Below are 15,074 nucleotides of genomic sequence, written 5' to 3'. Positions count from 1 at the left end.
AAGTGTTTCTTTATTTCTTATTTAGCTTTCCCGTTATAAAATATGGAGGGGAAGACAAAACAGGTGATTGCTCACCTCTTCTCGTTGTCTCCCCCGCAAACATACAAATTACATACACAAATTTTCCCTTTTACATATTTTGCAACGATACATGCAGTAAATGATAAAGAGTTGAAATGACTGCGTGATCACATAATCTCTGAAAGTAGCGAAGATACGAATCCTTTATCTCCATATTCTATCACTATGCTACCTCGTCATTACTTGGGATTAAGTGTGGCACAGGCCATTAACGTTCTATTACCAAACCTAAGAAATGAAATACGCTATATTGAAGACTGAGCAAAAGCAGCCATTAAACGATTAGAAACAATCAACTCATGGTTACGTTGGGAGAAGTTACAATGAAAGTACTTTATTAATTGTTTACAATGTCATTACCCACTGCGATTATTGGGATATTAAAAATTGTCTTGAAAGTTTTGATTTTCGCATGCGGGACCAGTTACAAGATTAGAAGCCACAATTTACGATGCGTATAGGCTTTTAATTTCATGGTTACATGGATTTTGGAAGTATTCCAAGAAACTCTTTTTCGTACACATGGCAGTAGCAGCTACCACTATATTCCTATCATGAGAAAAATTTTGGGAGTTTTGCAGTTATGACCAAGACGATTATTTTACCTTATAAAATAGGATTTGAAATTCAAACTTTCTGATGAATTACAGTGTTATACGAGTCTTTCTGTTATCATTGTAACAAAGTGCAACAACTTTCTGCAGCCTAAAAAAGCACACAATTTGTGCGATGTCTATAAGGCAGCAGTAACGGCAGTGCAGTGTTTGGTACACGTAGTAAGAATAAAACCTACTTTAGATATTTTCAGTAGATATAGAAGTCTATTATCTGGTCACTGTACTTGCAATGGGCCATATTCTCTCTACGGGCATCTTTTCTGTAAAAGGGTAACCGTTATCGTTTGGACCTTCAAGGAAAATAGCCTTGGTTTCAGCTGCTAATGGCACTTTAACACAGGAAGTTGACGGCGAGATATATCATGATCATAAAGAAAAAGGTCGCCCGTCTCATCACAGCTAGACAAATGGAGGAGTACGGAAAGAAAAGTGAGACACATGGTACGAACTGACCTTTTCTGGCAAATTTTCAACGCGGGACAGGCAAAGGGCACTGATAGAAAACACACGTATCCTGTCACTTGCTGTCACCATTGACTGTTTGCCTTCGAAAAGTTTACGTGAAACTTATGCAGTAAGACAAATGCAGTAGTACAAACTATAGTATTAATACATCCATATAATATCAACAACAATACGACCAACGTTAGCGCCCCCCCTCCAAATATTTTCTTGTATGCTTACAATTTCGCACCATATCTTACAACCTATCTTAATATATCGGTAATGTAGAACGTTTTTAAAAATATTGATAGCTTTCCTCTCATTTTCATTAAGTAAATATGCTTCTACTAGAAGTTGATTTACGGTGAGAAATGTCGTTATTCTGTATTGTCCCTTATTGTCGTACGGACGACAGGCAATTCGTGCCTGTGACAAATAAGACTTCAATAGATACAGCATCTATTCTTAGAGCTACGCATTTCGTAGCACATAATGGTATGATGTCAGAGCCGGTATCTTAAAAACATCAGGATTTTCTTGGGGGACGCAAAACTGAGGAAGGACATTATGCTAGCTGGAGGCATGTGAGATAGGTATAGATGATAACAGTTGATGTGGTTTATGTGCTTTGGGGAGGTATAAGCTGTGTAGCAGTGCGTCCCGTGATGGCTGTGCATGCCGTATCAGTAAACACCGTCTGTTCCCTGATAAGTCATATGATGTTTACAGCAGAAGTGGGGTCACGGTTGTGTAGCGTTCGGTGCGTGAATACAGCACAGCAGCAGCACCTGGTGACTTACAGCAGTAACAGTCATAGGCTGTGTTAGTGTAGCGCGGTTCTTCATTGAAAATTATCATAAAAGTTCATCTGTGTTGGAAGTAATCATACTAAAATGTTAAACGTTAACCCAACACAAGGATTACACAGAGATCAAATTATCATCGAAAAATTTTGACTTACATTTACTCAACAGTAACAGTCATGGTACAGGCCATGTTACTGTAGTGCGGCAGTTCATTGACAATTATCATAAAAGCTCATCTGTGTTTGTAGTAATCATAATAAAAGGTTAAACCTTATTCCAACACAAGGATTATACAGAGATCAAATTTTAAACGAAAAATGTTGACCTCCATGTAATTATTGTGTTGGAATTAAGTTCAACATTTTATTACTTTCATTGAAAATTGTTCAAAAGGTTTGCACATATACATTTCTTTGTACTTTGTCATACATTGTACCATTTGCAATTGCCGTGCAATAAAGTTCTTTTCGTTTTTCTTATAATCTCAGTTTTAACAAGGACTAGTATTTTTAGAACTACATAAGCAATTGATATTCAATGTATACACCTTACATACTTGACGTTCCCTATTTCAAGGACAGAAAAAGACAAGACGCCATATATAGCTTCTGTTTCTCGCCTTGCCTCGAGCTCGCGAGGTAGACAATCTTCATTGACGTCATGGAGGTATTGGTCCTATCACAAAACTTACCTGCTCCTGAGGCATTTTCCATTTTCTTATATTTCGGGTTCAAAAGTATAAGACTAACTATAGCCCTTATTTAACTCCATTTTGATAAACAGAATACTGAAAAGGTAACGCAAAGACAAGACATTCCCCCATCCTATATTGCACAACTAGTATTCTTTATAAAAGTAATTTCTTCAAGAAAGATTCAAAAGTCAAAATTCATACACCCATCAAGGTACCACTGGTATCACTTCCGTATGCGTGGTATGATATTATGAACCTGTATCCACCCATAACCGTCATCATCAGCGTTTTACGCCCCGGGCAACTCGGAATGTGTAGACCCAAGAGGATTCTCGGGCATTACCGAGCACGCAAAGTGACATTTAACGGGGCAGTAAACCGCAGCATGAAGACTAATGTTGTCACAAAATTTATTGCAATCATGAAAGTGCGCGATGGTAGCAAATGTGATGTGCATAGATAAGAAATATTACTCTGTGCGAATAACATCGTAGGTCGAGTTGAAAATTGCAAAGTGGTAACATTGGCATCATTGAAATTTCTTCGCTATACTATCGGAAAGGTATAACTCTCTATAAGTATACAGTATGATGCACTTTCCATCTAGGTCCCCAGCGCCATTGCCGATACTGCTGTGTGAAGTTACTGAGCTGAGAAACCGCTATCCGATGGACGCTAATGTTGCGAGGGGGAGATAAGAAAGCAAAGGAAGCACGGAAATGGAAATAGCCAAGGAAATGGACTAATTTCCGACATGTTGGGAACAAAGCTTAAGATGTCTAATATTAGAACATGACTCGTCCCACTGCTGTGGTCGCATCCCTGCCATTTCACGGGATGATTTGCAGACTTAGTTCTGACACGGGCTGGATTTCAGCCCATGTATGCATTTTTGTTGAGGACGAATCTTTGCCAAGTTCAAAATTCTCTTACCTTCTCACAAACTTTGTCTCTAAGTAAGTTAAGAACTTTGGAACTTATTTCAGAATCAAGTGTTTCCTGATATAATATTTCTGGCTAGCAAAATCCATTACCTGTTTTACACTGATGATGTAATCAGAGTTTTTGCGGCCGAAGTATTCTAGATTAGCACAATAATCTATTTCTCACGGTGATGTCACCTTTATCTTGTCCCATCCTCGTTTGGTTGTTGGTAATATTGGTATCAGACAGATTGTTAAAAAATCCATTTTACGAAATTTCACTTTTGGGTAAGTTTGCTGTTGTAACAAAATCACTGACATTTTTTTTCACACGGTACATCTGTTTGCATACATGCAATAGATTATGTATATTCCTACGTCGTAGAAATGTATCCCTGCGGCGATTCCACAGTCAGTCATTACAGTTGATTTATTATGTTATCATTTCTGGTCCACGCAGATTTCTTATGCGCATCGCAGCTTTCTAAGTCTGCTTAAAAATACGATAAAGTCTGGCGACTTACCACCATGCTTACCTCTTATCCCATTTCCAGAAAAAGATAAAGATAAATCTGGCGGATTCGATCGACGTCCTTCACCTAATCTTACAGAGTATCGTAATAGAGAACGTCGTTACAGTAACATAGTGTACGATTAAGCATCATGACGACCATGCTGGGTAAAAAGCTGTCAAGATACCGACATATATGTTCGATACTCGGCATTTTTTATATAGAGCATTGGACATGATGCATTGCCTATCGAACATTTCATAGATATAACATAACTATGATAACATAACAGATCTAGCAATGTGTCCCTATCGCCAGGGGCGTGCGCACGTAGCACCAGTGAACTGAATCTGAGTTCCTCCCAATCAATAGGGTTCCATTAACGCCAGAGCTTAGGCTTTACCCTGCCGTTTGGTATTACTCTTGCATACACAACACTGTTTCTAGGATCCCATCTACAAGAGCCCTTAATCCAAACGTACTTAACAGCCCTTTCCAAAAGACACGTCTATGCCTTTAAGTTCAAAGGTGAAGAAGTACTTACGTATATACCGCTTTGCCAGAGCAGACCTTGTAATTATTCCTGTGGTGTACGTTAAACATTGGTCTACATTATCGACAACAATGTCTTACAAGTAGGTCATAATATGCACATATCTTATTTCACTACAGGTACGAAGTGTATATATTACCATGTATAAACTATTAGACAGGCAAAAAGTGGCGTGCTTGCAAGCTAAGTATTGCGCTATGGTTTAAAATAAACCTTTTAAAAACAGTTTTTGGTGAGTCTTTTAAGTAATGCTTGTTTTTGCTGCGTGTAACTGAAGGCGATAATTGCATGTGTCAGGGGTATGTTTTATGGTGGAACACAATTACATTTCAGGCCACTTCTCTTAGCGTGCGGGAAACTAATGCGATTAGTACCAATCTTGAAAACTGATACATGTTCCAATTTTGGTCCAGAAGGTGACGCAAATCTAATAGTTCAACATTTAGGAGATGCCGTAACCCAATAGGCATGGCAGTGTCTTTTGGCACGGACTGAAAATGTCAATAATTGTCGTATTTTAAATGATTTAATTTTAAGCTGATTGACCAGTTCACATCAATAGGCAGCTTCCATTTTCCCATTTGTTTTATTTTCTTTCCAGTGGTATTCCTGGAAATGGACAGTAATCATGACGTGACGCACAATGCAAAATGCATCCAATTCAATTTTAGGGTGGCAAAAAAAATGAATGATTCTAGATGAGGAGATCTGTCTGGTATTGAAATTTACTTTCGTCAGCCTTTCATAATTGAATGATATAAAATATAGCTAGCTAGAGCCAGCATAGAGCCAGCATATAATACGAAAAAGGCAACCGTTTTCCCTTAGCGATATCGCATTTTTACCTCACAGATATCAGTAATGCTATGGGATATACATAGGGCTGATCTAAATTACTACATAAAAATGACCAAAAAACATTGAAAATGCAGTTTTATTGCATTGAAATCACATTCGGAGCCTTTAACAAAACACCACTGAGCTTCACCTGGTATTTAGGATTCCTGTCATGCTTAACCTCACGAGTATGAAAAACGACCTTCAATTGACCTACATATCTGAAGACTAATGGTAGTTTAGGATCCAGAGGATTTGTAAAACCTAATGAAGTACCATTGATTAGCCAACTACGCAGTAGGATTTCCCGGCAAAAGAATTTTCTTTGTTTTATGACATGATTGACCAAAAGTCCTGTAATTGTAATCCCCTAGGCGATGTTATCGAAGTATTGAACATATTATATGAGTACGCTAAATCAAACTACTGCTTTCATGTACAAGCGGAACATAGCAAACGATGGAATACCTAATAGGTAAGCCTTCCTGTTAATGGAAACTTTCCCAAGGTAATGACATGTACACTCAAAATAACGTACGTCCTTCCACAGATAATTAGAAAATATAATTACACTTTACAAGCTCTATAATTTGTATGGTCAATGTATGTTTTTTTTTAATCTTTTGACCACCAAAGGTCTATTCAACATGAAACGTTGAAGTGGCTGTGCTACTTTCTGCGGTGCAATCTTTTATTACTCATCCCTTACTGGAACCAACGTCATCCGGTCCTTAGCAGGCTATTTGGCATCTGACAAGAGGGCGCCATGATGCAATTTGTTGTCTATTGGAAGTGCCCATTATCAATAAATTGCACGGCAAAGTCCCTTGTTGGAGTGAATAGGCTGTCCAGACTTCTGATATAAGAACATGTAAGAGCCTTAAACCACCAAAAGCTGCTCAAAACTTTTAATGAAGTATTCTCTATATTGCTACGTTTATCCACTTAATGCTTATCCACTTTCTGTCCAATATATTTCGTATTTACTATTTCATTTTGTAACTATTGCATCTTAGCATGCAAAAATCATAAGAGACATTCCATTTTAGTGGTCCAGTGGACAGACATGAAGTGCGGTCTTCTTGGCGACTTTTCTCAATGTCGACGTCCTATGCCTTCTTTTCAATTTGTATTTAAAATGTATTCCAAGACTTAGAACTATGAACAAACTACTCCATGAAGAGCACCTCCTAATTAAAACCCTCCCAATTAAAACACGCCATTAGTTAGACACTTTTGTAGCACTTTTGTGTGACTGTTCTTTTGGAGTCGTTGATGGTCTAAAGTTGAAAAGAGGATAATCAATGATTGTGCTCGAGAGAAAATTTACACGTCATAAACTGCCACTGCACACCCAGTTATGCTGTAAGAGGATTACCACATAGCTCTAACTTCCGAGAAAGGATTCAAATTGTACTTTTGATATAAGTATAACGGACACAAAGGGATTGACATTTTGCACTCTGACAGTGCTCAGGTGCAGTGTGTCTCCTTAGAAAATCAGATGTGACTGGGAAAGTAATGATGTTCTTGGATTCCTTTGTGATTTTCGATCTCCTGATCAGGTAAAATGGTGTCCTAATAGCCCGTTTAGCGATATTGGGGATAAGCAGAAGCCAGCTGCCGTGAGGAAATTGGGTCCATTACTGCGGCGGCAGCTGTGATTTCCCTGGGAGCGTTATTAGCAGCAGGTCGTTTGTGACTCATTTGGTGCCGCTCCTCACTATTCTAAAAGTGCCGGTTAGAGTCATAACGACCCACCATTACAATGACATCAGGGATACCTCGTCTCTTGTAATCTGGTATATTGAGAGAAATGGTTGACACTGATTGCTTTCATCGATGCCCTGTCAAATGCACTTTCGTCGTAATCACAAAGTCCATGAAAAATTCATAACTAAAGGTCAGGCGTGGGTCAAGTCGATAGTCTTCTTGTCCCAAAGTCTGACAGTTAATGACCTCACTAATCCTGGCAACTCCGAGTTTGGCAAATAAATAATCCTTTCACCATCTTTGTGTTTTACATTATTTACATGTCAATATCTCCCCTGCCCTCCTATTGTGTCCTCAGTTCGGTTTTGGTCCAGTAGTGTACAGGAACTTAAAAAAAAACTCATAGAAGTCAGTAAATAGTGCATTAACATTGTGTTAGTTCAAAATGTATGAATGATGACAATGCGTTATACTTTTGGTTGGTCAAAAGTAGGCATTTGCACGTGTGCACTTGTACACTTACTTATTCGTATTTCAAGTTATTGAAAAACATTGCAAGTCCAATGAAGCATACGGTGTAGTGATATCGACGATGTATGAATATTTTAGTAATACAACAGGAAGCGGTCGATTTTTTATAAGCTAAACATAGATTCACAAAGCTTCGTTCAACAGGAAATTCAATTGGCGCTTACCCTTTCCTAATCCCACTCTAATACTTGGCATTTTTTTATCGACTAGGTTTTGATCCTGGTGCAAAGCGTTCATCGTCATCCTATTTTGTAAAAGTTGAAAATTGGAACTTATAACCGCATTATTTGTTACCTTACTATTGCCACTCATTTATAAGTGGTCAATATTATGAGTCAGGATACTTTTTTAAACATATGATGCAAAGCGTTCATCGTATTCCATTTTTTCATGTTGAATATTTGACCCTATAACCGCATCATTTGTTACCTTACTATTGCCACTGACATTTATATGTGGTCAATATTATGAGTCAGGATGCGGTTTTTGGAATGTATTTGTGTATTCAGTGCAAATACTCAAGTTACTTGCATTTGCTTATTCAACTAGTCAGTGCAACTACTCAAGATGCAAGATGTCCAGAATTTGTATTTCTAAGTAGCTCAACTAAATCAAAGGCAACTTGTTCCCACGGTATGCGTCTCGTTTCCCCGACGCTAACAGGAAATGCCCCGTTTTCTGTGCAGACCTTTAATGATAATCGATGGTCTCCAGATTAACCCCCGGTTTGATGATAAATTGTGCGGACCCACAGACGTCTTGTAACCAAGACCCACGGAGTCACGATATGGAATTTCAATCAAGTCCTCCTGGACACTAAATCTGTCATTGTCTGTTGGTGCTCGCGGGCCTACAATGTGGAAGACTGGTGGTCCTGTAGTTATTGCGTGTGTAGGACATACTTACTGCTCGTGAAGCGTGGTATGGAATAGCCATAAAATGGGAGGTCAGAATGGTAAAGGGTCAGAGCACTTCCATGTGGGAGTATCAAGCTTCAGGTAGTCAACCACGTAATTCAAACAGTACCGGGGCTGTTGCAGCAATGGGCGTAAATATCCTGGAAGTCATATCGTCCAAAACTCGTTGCCCCTCATGTTGACCTTTGAAGATGGCGCACCTGCACCCTGTGATAGATTCCAACGTATAAAAATGTGAGGCTATTTATAGCTATTGCACCATGGGATACCTGTCAGTCCTCCTTCAGGTGTAATGTATATAAAGTGCCCATAATGAACCCAGAGACCTTTAGAACCCTAATGAAGACGGATCACCCACGGTTTTATTGCACGAGGTTCGGTCCTGGTCATTCTATCCAAACATTCTATGTGTGCACATCCTTCAAGAGTTCTGGGAGCAATTGGAGGACGATGTCGTCTAAGGTCGCTGGTGTCACGTAGGGGCATCAGGAGGTGGGGTTAGGCGGGTCATTTCAATGGTTAAGTACAATGTAGGTAACGTAGCATTCCAACTGTACTCAAACAGAATGGATCTTCTGCTACATTATTTGTAAGGTAATTAAAGACTGGTGACCCATTACTAGTTGTATTTATGCTTAGGTCACATTTCCACAACGGGACCCGGCCGGGCTGTTTGTATGAACGAAAATTTAACAATTCATATAAAGAATATACAGAAATATTGCCCATGATTATTATTAATTCAATTTTGGGAATTGTGACCTCAGCATCACATCTCTTCACGTATAAAGAATACATACAACTAATGCTTGCAATGATAGTGCCCCTCCCCCCCAAAAAAACGGAGGTATAGTATTAATGATCTAACAGATAGGTCTGAATGTGACTTGAAAATGTGCATTGCCGACAGACATTTTCCAAGTAGAAGCCTACTAAAGGCCCGTCGCCGTTACTTATCCCTAACATGAGAGATACAACATATATTTCTACATTCTGTAAAGGGTAAGGGTGGACATCAATCCATCAAATGTATAACCCCCCATAGTAACTTATTGTTGACTCGAAACACAATCTTGGAAGGCAGGCAGCTCTTCGAAAACAAATGCCCGGCATCATTCACTTTATGATCTAAGTAATATTTATAGCATTTATATGCGTGAGCCCCTTCGGTATGGTTCACGTGTAGATCGATAAAACAGCTACATAAAGTTTCTGGTTTGTCGTAATTTAGGGTCTGATTATCAAAACACATCACTCGATGCAAAATATAAAAGCGAACGGGCTGTGAAAATAATGAAACCCATCCATCGTATTAATTAAATGATAAGGAAGGATGTTAAATGGTATGTCTCATTTGGGATCATCCCAGAAACTAACGGTGTTGAAAAGTGTTCCTGACTCTATCTCATTGATTTTGATATCAAAATATTCCTTGTGGTTCACTTATGATCAGAGAAATCCCATGGCATATTCTGAATGTTTTAATGTTTAACCCATAGTTCCCAGGTTTTTGTTTTTCCTTCGACCTTGATTGGTGTTCGAAGTGTTATATATCATAAGATAATAAAAGAATATTCCCACATCTATTGATGGCCTGAGAATTGTATTCCCCAGGACGCAGGTGATACAGTTTTAATTAGAGAGATGTTCTAATTTTTCACGCTATTACATTATAACATACATTATAACATAGAAAAAGTTTTCATAACCATATATCCTTACAAACTTTGGACCACTTTCTTGGCCAGTACATCGGTCATTGTTGTCTGAGATTTATGACTTAGTGCCTTAAGTAAAAAAAAAACCCTTTTCAATACGCTTGATTAATGGCCATACTTTCAAGAAGCAACCATACCTGACACCTTTGTAAGCACAACTTCAAGTGTCCCTATGGTAATTACCGCACGGTAACTCTTCTATAGGAAGGTGCAGGGGTGACTCTTGCCTGAGAAGATAAGCATTACTTACAGACAAACATGACATATTTAATTTCCTCGCAACATTACTTTCCAAAGCAAGTAGTTAAGCTAAGATAAGGAGTAATTGGAGGCAACAGTATTTCCTCAAAGGTTTAGAATTGATGTTTTTCGGTGTGCTTCTCCTGTCACCGTAGGCGCCAAGAATTGAAGCCAACAGAAAGTGACTGCCGATACATCATACTAGAGTAAAAGGTGAAAGAGTTGAAATTTTCTCGAACTGAAAAAGTGGACCCACTACAATTTTCGACTGACTCAGTCAGTCCTCTTCGGTGAATGGATAAGATACCTGATGTTTGGTGGGTACTGTCAAATGTCAGCGTTAGACTAAACCAACTCGTTCAAGGAAGGGCGTGTTAGCAATATCGTTCAAAATATAAATCTTACTTACCTAAAAGCTATCTAACCCCCGTTTTACTAATGGTTTGTTCAGATCTTGACCTTTGACACCCTTGCGGGAGATTCTGAAAGTGTCACACCCCCCACCCCCTCAAAAAAAAACAAGTTTATCGTATTGATCTACTTCAAAAGCTCCTTATGAACATTTTTTATTACTTGTATAGTCGGTACAGGTTTATAATAATGGCTTTCATTTGGATGGGTGGGTGGGTGAGAGGGATGATCTGAAGCTGTGTTATAGATGACGTATGATGTTGTTGACCATGTACTTAGAATTACACGGTAGGTCTAGATTCACTATGTGCTATCACTTGGTTTATATCTGGCGGGAAGTGTGGTAAATCGCAACGAGGGGGGGTTAAAATGACGATATCTTACATATCTAAAACCTCCTTGATTGCACACACTGTGATTCTGCTAGTTCTGGACATCAATGTTGGTATCAGATGATTTTAATACAGCACACACGCCACATAAACAATACTAGCCCGGTCAAGGTGTCGTGTTTTTAATAAGATTAAGAATAGCGATACTCTCCTGTTGCAAACGTCAACTCATGCGGCCATATTTGTTTACATCAAACTTTCAGCACTTACTTCACCACACAATCTTCAGTGTTCGAACTTCTAACACAAATATTCCAACTCATGTTGCGTTTACAGTTTTTTTAGTAAGAAAAATGTACATATACAAGTAATTGCTTTATTGAATGTCTACCTTTTCACAATTATCAAAGGCGGGGAAATACTACTACTATCTCACCCAACAATGTTGGTATATTCGTGTATCTATCATTCCACTAGTCAGTGTGAATCTGGCGAAGTTAAAATGACCTTCCCTAGAACGCCGTGTTTCAAACACATCACTACTAATGGACTGCATGCCTGGAGAAGGTACATTAGGTCGTGAAATATTGGCAATTTGAGGGCACCCAGCGATTTATTGTAATTTCCTCAGAGCTTCTGGCCACCTCTTGTAATACATAATTGGTCTTGGTACGGCCTTCCTGGAGCGTATCACGTTGTTAAGTCGTTTGTTATTGTCTGGAATTCATGTGTGTTTCCAACGTACTGTAGCTGAATTCATTGCAGGCATCACTGGTCAAGTTCACGGTCAAATTCTAATGTTGATAGCCTGGGAACCATCCTATTTGTATGCCAGGCCTATCTTAATCGCTCCCTTAGAAATATTTCTAAGGGAGTGAGTATGGGAGCCCCAGCGTACAAATAATGATACCTTACCGTCAATTAATCAAATGCATTTCTTAGGTGGCGCTCGTATTTAACTGATCAGGAGTCTTTCTCTTGGGTGACAGGTCTACAAGAAGACAGATAATGTTCGACTTTCCAAACTTCTTTCTGTGTGGTATGGCATCAACACGTGTTGCACCCTTCCAGCATATTTTGAGACTCAATATCCATAAGAGTGACGAATCAATATATGCCGTCCCTTCCGATAACTACAGTCCCCTGTGTTGTCATCAGAGGATACCTCTGTGCGTGTCTTTGATGTACATAGTGATACACATTTATGTGAAATATTGCAAAACGATACCAAGACTGTCACTCAAGCTTGCGATGGTCTGATGATATCACCTGTGTGCAAAAATAGCAACCATTCGTGACGAACACAAGTATCAGATACTATCGCACGTAGACTGTGAGATACCTTACAAATGATATAGTTATAGTTTGATTCAGTTCACTGATAGTGAGCTTGATTTTACCAACATGTTATTAGCAATAAAATGAATATGCGTGAAACCGCATTTTATTGAAACCATTTTTCTGCAACAGCATACTTGTTCTATTATTCATTACATCAACTCACATTTATTGTATCGGAACCATTGAAGGCTTTATGTTTGCATGTTATCAATACAGAGGCTATAGCTAGCTATGAAGTGTTATTGTTCTTTATCCATTGCCATTTCGTAGTGGTTGATCATAAATCAATAATACATCATTAAAAGGATCGGTCCATAAGTTGAAAATAGATAGTTACTAAATGCTTGGTCTGGTGTACGGTGATGGTAGTAAACATGAAGTTCTGATTTAATAATCTGTTACATACTACTTTTGAGTAATATATATATAGGATTATACCACTTTGATATGAGCGTTTGATGAGGTCTATTCTGATCTATGTTCCTCATAACGGAACAGTTTTCCATCCAATTTTTGGGTTTCAAATCTAAATGATCAAGATGGATATGACAATGAAAGTGTGTCGTCTGAGACGCTATATATTCTCCTGGGGTAAAGGGGCGATGAACATAATGTTCTACAGAAGGGAAAATTTCCTCAGGGAAATATATGATTTACCCAACATGTCAAGGGTTGAAATATTAAACCAAGATATTGTAATCACTTTATCATAAACACGTGTATAGAATTACATGCATAGGAGGCGTCGGGATGTGGCTACGTGTGAAGCACCACGTATTTATGCGGATAGTATGAAAACTGCACCTAGAGCACTTTGGAGGTGCCGTAAGTACATTATATAATAATCATCAATTTATTATTTGATAATAGACGCATGTACGTTTATACGAGAGACCATTTATGTGAGAGATGTGACAGATACAAAGAGAGAGACAGAGAGACAGAGAGAGAGAGAGACAGAGAAAGAGAATTTGCGACAACGTTAATAACTGTTAAGGCCAGGATTTAATACCGGTAATGCTGAGGTCACATTTCCAAACTGGTGCCTGGCTGGGCAGAAACGTCCTTTGATACTTTGATTCTTTAATACTTTATTATGATATCCATTAGTCGCACAAATTTTAAGTATGATATAAAAGACAACAAAGCAAAAAAATGTGAAAAGAGAATCAATAATGGGAACTATCTGCGTATACTAATATAAATTGTTGCTATTTCGTTAACCAAAACAGCCCGGCCGGGCCCCGGTTTGGAAATGTGACCTCAGCATAAGTATAGTTTATACTTCTTCGTTTTTAATGTAGCTTGCAACGTTGGCATTCCTTTCAGCGTGCCCTGGGGTAAAGTTAGAATCTCAGTCGAATGTTTCCCGGGAAGGCAATCACAGGAAATCACGTACAGTGCATTGGCCTAGACACGAGAGGCGGGTAGTCGAGTCCACGATTGAACCTTCTCCGTAATGTGATTAAATATTGATTGGTGGAGCGTGTCCTCTGGGAGATTACATACACCAAGGGTTTTCCTGGTCACGTTATGTCTACCCCAAAGCTAATTTAAAGCAACTTGGTGAAGAATTACGGGTGTTTAAATCAGCTCTACTGACCCCAGATGCCGTCTATAAGATTGATGTCCTGACATCTATGAGTCAAACTGCCTGCGGACAGACGTTTTGCCATCTGCACATTTATCACTACAGTGTGAGCAGGTAGTGATTCCAGTCGTATTGCATGGAGGAATCAAAGTTCAAAGTCAGCATTGTATGGCACGCACGGGGTTATCTCTGGGGCTATTGCAGGGTTGATGGAAGTCTCTTTCTTTATTGTTTTCTCTCTTGGGCTCATGATGTCTTCTGCCTCGCTCCTATGCCCTCCAGGTTATGTATTGGTTTTGACAATCTGCCATACGTGTTGAAGGCTCCTACATTAAGCATTCCAACAACACCACCCCCGGTCGCGTACATGTATTGCATCAAAAGTGCAGCTATAATTCATTGAGTATCTGCTTAATGTTCTTTTCTCTCTCCCTCTCATTGGCGTAATGGGAACAAACCTATTTGTGTGACATTACTTTCGACAATAACTTACCAGTTATGGCATTGCAGGACTTGGAAACGTCCGACATTCAGTCGCTCTGGGCAATATTGGTCCCTTCCATCATTCCGGTCATACCGTGGAAGATCAGTCAATTTGAAAACTTTTACAAAGAACTTTACATCAACCTAAAGTTGGACGCAGAGAGCAACATCAGTCAAAGTCATAACGTTTTGTCATACACGTAGCCTTATTCCAACGTTTCTAACATCTGCGAGCCCGTTAAATCGACCCTTCGGCATTTGTGTGACATTAATCATTGGAATATCTGATGCGTGGAGATTTAGTCTCCCGTTCTATTGACACGGGCAGGG

This window comes from Branchiostoma belcheri, unplaced genomic scaffold, assembly GCF_001625305.1.
Source record: "Branchiostoma belcheri isolate BF01 breed outbred unplaced genomic scaffold, Haploidv18h27 scaffold5, whole genome shotgun sequence".
In the NCBI taxonomy this organism is placed as follows: domain Eukaryota; kingdom Metazoa; phylum Chordata; class Leptocardii; order Amphioxiformes; family Branchiostomatidae; genus Branchiostoma; species Branchiostoma belcheri.
The sequence above is the reverse complement of the archived record's forward strand: the minus strand, read 5'-3'. Positions refer to the sequence as shown.